The sequence below is a fragment of the Camellia sinensis genome, chromosome 8 (assembly GCF_055761805.1).
Source record: "Camellia sinensis isolate YWXY chromosome 8, ASM5576180v1, whole genome shotgun sequence".
Taxonomy (NCBI): Eukaryota; Viridiplantae; Streptophyta; class Magnoliopsida; order Ericales; family Theaceae; genus Camellia; species Camellia sinensis.
The window spans coordinates 41,115,821-41,120,305 of record NC_138968.1 but is presented as its reverse complement, the minus strand read 5'-3'; the positions used below and the strand labels follow the sequence as shown (position 1 = coordinate 41,120,305).

At 28.9% G+C, this 4,485-nt stretch overlaps 1 long non-coding RNA gene across 1 annotated transcript; it reads right to left on the bottom strand.

Annotated features, from left to right (window-relative positions):
* Positions 1-702: 702 nt before the first annotated feature.
* On the bottom strand, positions 703-1,753 carry LOC114264416 (uncharacterized). Its single transcript, XR_003629967.2, has 2 exons — positions 1,457-1,753; positions 703-1,325 (listed from the first exon to the last, which is right to left on the bottom strand). It is a non-coding gene; the product is annotated as an uncharacterized LOC114264416 (long non-coding RNA).
* Between the last annotated feature and the right edge of the window lie 2,732 nt (positions 1,754-4,485).

Genomic DNA, 4,485 nt, shown 5'->3' with positions numbered 1-4,485 from the left:
CCGACCTTGGTTGATAGCCTCCTCTCTGGATCTGTTGTTGCGGTTGTTGCCGTTGCTGTTGTGGTCTAGAGTAGGGCTTCGAGGCCATATTTTCTTTCTGGTTCCTCTGAGGTCCAATAGATGTCTGACCTCCTTTCCGCTTGTTCCAAGTCTTCCTAGTGTCTGTTACTTTCCTTTCAGATTCTAATGCCGTCTCCAACAACAGCAACGACAATAAGTGCAAAATTTCCTCTAATTTGATATATAAATCGAAATTTAAGGGTCAAATTAAAAAATACATAAAAGTTTGAGGGGGCGAAATGATATTTCCTCTAATTTGGTATATAAATTTTTTAAGGTTCGGATGGGAAGAATCTAATAGATCTTTTCAAAAGCAAAGGCGGTTGCGGCCACCCATGCTAACACCCCTCAGTCCATCTAATTGAAACCATTTGTGTAATCACCAAACAATATTTAAGGTTGTTTTGGAAAGTAATTATTTTAATTTATTTTTTAATGATTATTTTTGTTTTGTTTTTATTTGTTTTCTACTTTTTGACTATTTTAGCAATTGCTAAAACAGCCCTTAATTTGCCGATAATTTTATCATATTTTTAACTGATTTATTATATCAATTTTCAGAACTAAAACAAACACACAAGACACTAAAAAAAATTCAAGTAGAAAATAGTAGAAGCTTTGGAACCTTGTAAATAAGTGCAATAGCTACAAAAGGGCCCAACAAATTTCCATTTCTTTTGTTCTTTTTCCTTGTTCAATAAACAAATATAACACTATACAGGGCTGGGAAACAGTATCATGCTGCATATGCACTGTATGATTAGAACGAAAAATAGCACAACCTTAATTTTTTGAATCATAACAAAAAAAAAAAAAAAAAATCACAACTAAACACAAGATACAAACAAAGAATTAATGACTCATATCTAAAATATTGTCATAATTAAAAAAGAAAATAACATAAAGCGGTGTATATTTGAATTTGCCGACAGAGCTACCAAACAAAACAGATCTACTTCGATTCCATAAATTGCTTCCTAAAAAACCAAATCGTAGGTTGAATGATGTAGAAATGGAGGATCACTGATCAGTAAGAATGGCTGTGGTGGTGGTGCTGATGGTGTCTGTGTTCGTCAAATCCAAAGCACCGCATGAGTGGGTAACAAGTCACAAACAAACACCTCCCAAGCCCTCTGAATATGGCGGAGACTAGAAAGCAAGGGCAGCAACAGCAAGCCATGAATGGATCATCATATGGGCTAACCCTTCCATGGTGGTGGTGATGATGGTGATGGTGTCCGTCATGACCCATGTTCGAATTTCACCTGATCACAAAAAAACAGCAAATACCCACAAATCAAACAGCAAAATCAGATCAACCCATATCTACATGTTTACATATGATGATCAGATCAAGAAAAATGGATTAAGTTGTGTTATTTCTCAGTAACTTTACCTTTCGTGCTTTAATTTGGTAATTGAAATTTGAAGCTTTGTTACTGTTTGGATTGCAGGAGATCTGAAGCTATATTTTTATGGAGAGAAAGAGAGAGAGAGAGAGAGAGAGAGGGAGGGAGCCTTCGTTGGGGGGTTATGCAGTTGAAGAAAGCAAAGGGTTTAGAAAAGAAGGTTGCTGTTTGACGCCGCGTGAACCGCGTGTTCGGTTGTGCCGCGAGCTATAGCATTTTATGGTGGCCCATTTTGCTCCCACATAGTTTTAGAATTTGGGTGAATCACAAATATATTTTTAGGCCGTCGGCCAATAAGTCTTATATTTTAAATTTGTAGTTTATATAGTCTAATATTTTTATTTTAGATTTATTTAATTTTTTTTAGATGTACAATGATTCATTTGTCTGTCATATTAAAGTGTCATATTAGAAAAAACATATTAAAGAGTTTTTTAGTGACACATCATGCCCGTCACGTTAGAGTGTCACATTTAAAAAAAGTACATTAAAAAGTTTTTAATTTTTTTAGAGTGTCACATCATACCTGCCATGTTGGAGTGTCACATGTCATGTTTGAGAATAGTACATTACGGAGTTTTTATTTTTTTTTAAAACGTCACATCATATCTGTCACGTTTAAAAAAAAATACATTAAAGAGTTTTTAATTTTTTTAGAGTGTCACATCATGCTTGCCATCTCGTCACATTTGAGAAAAGTACACTAAATTTTTTTTATTTTTTTTGAAGTGTTACATTATACCTGTCACGTTGTCACATTTGAGAAAAGAACACTAAGAAATTTTTATTTTTTTGAAGTGTCACATTATATATGCCACTGTCACATTTGAAAAAGTATACTAAGGATGAATTATTTTTTTTAGAGTAAAAGTTTTGGAGTGTCACATCATACCCGTCACATTGTCACATTTAGAAAAGTATACTAAGGAGTTCTTAATTTTTTTGAAGTGTCACATGGTTGGAGTGTGATATTAATACTTGCCACATGAGAGTATCACATCATACCTGTCACATTAACAAAATGGTATAACTGTCTACCAAAACATTACCAAAATAAAAAACAGGATCACACGGAAAGAAGCTCTCCATTAATAGGACTTAGCAGATCAATAGAAAAAACTTGGAACTAATTGGAGTACTTGTTTGTGCAATGAGATTTATTGGTAAATATCCCTAATTTTTTTGAGATTTGTTTAAAATACAAATTATTTTTTATAATTTAAAAAATTACAATTACCCCTTGTTAGAAATTTTTATTTAACAGAATTAATTAAAAAAATAAAATTCATAATTACTCTCCTATATAATAATAAAATTATCTAAATTCTTAATTGAAACATATTTATAACATTATTAAAAACTGTTAATTGACTTGATAATTTATTAATAAAATGGGCAATTTATTATGAAATTAGAAATCTCAAAGGTGGAATGTAATTTGTAAAATTACAGGGGCGATTTGTATTTTAATTAAATCTCAGAGAGTGTATTTACAATTTATCCTAAGAATTTTAAATCTACTTTTCAGAAGATTAATTTTTTAATTTTTTTGTACTTTTTTTAAAATTTTTATTAATTTATTAAATTTTTTTTTTTTAGTTTTTAAATACACCTAACATGAATACATTAAAAAATATAATATTTACAGATTTTTTTTAAAATTCAATAAATATCAAAAATATTTTTTAAAAAATGGAAATTTAGTATATTTTCATATACTTGTGTATTTATTGATTTAATTTTTTTTTTACAAATATATTACTTTTTAGGTATATCTATGTTATGTGCATTTAAAAAGTAAAAAAATTGCTTAAAATTCACTAAAAAAAAAAAAAACCTGAAAAGCAAAACACTCAATTTTCAAAAAAATTGAAACCAAATAAAGTGACACAGGGAAATACTATGGTATACACTCTTTAAAAGATGTGTATTATATACACCTTATAATTAAAGAAGAAAATGATATAATTATATATTTTTTGAGTCATTATTAAAATAAAAAAATATGTCATAAGTAAATGCAATATGAAGCATAACTAAAGGATATAACTAAAATAATCTCATAACTAAAGAAAAAAATTAATCATCACTAAAGAAAAAAAATGACATAATTAGAGGTGCATATAGTGCACCCCTTTGAAAATGGTGTAGGCTAGAATTTCTCTAAAACTCACCCTTGATTAGAATGAAATAAGTAGAAAATGAGGGAAAGAGAAGAAAAAAATTATAAATAATGAGTTTGTTTAGTTAGAAAGTGGTGGAAAGTAGAAGAAAATTAATTTTTTTTGTACAACTCATGTTAACATTGTAACTAATTTTTAATTTATTGTAAAAAATACAAGAAAAATTGAATGTATGAGTTATCTATAACTAAACTTTTAAATTTTTCTATCTTTTTCTTACAAAATTTTCATCTTAATCAAGTATTTGTAAGAAAATATATTTTCTCTTCTATTTCTTTTCTTTCACTTCATTTTCTTTCACTTTCACTTTCTACTATTTTTTTTAGCCTAACACTCACCATTTGATTTTCAAAAGGTGTATGTTAGAATTTCCCTAGAACTCACCATTTCAATTATCTAAAATAGTAGCCATTACTACTTTGGATAGAATTGATATATTTGTATCATATACATTTCTAATTATGATTTATTGTAATGTTGGTTATGAGATTATTTTGATATGCACTCTTAATTATGATTTATTGTAATTTTAGTTATAAAATTATTTTTACGAGATGTTTATGACTTATTATACTGTTAGGCCCGTGGAACTTGTCGATTACTTTATTCCTGCTAAAAATCAAGTTGATCGGATATTAATAGTCTCTTGATCGAAACACATTTTTGCTAACAATTTATTTTTAAAATCATATTTACCATTGAAAAAAATGTGTTTCGATAAAGAGGCTATCGATATTCGATCAACGTGATTTTTTTTTTTTGCGAAAATGAAATATTAGACGAGCTCTATATATTGAACATTTTAGATCATCGAAATGGGACCTGTGGTGAGC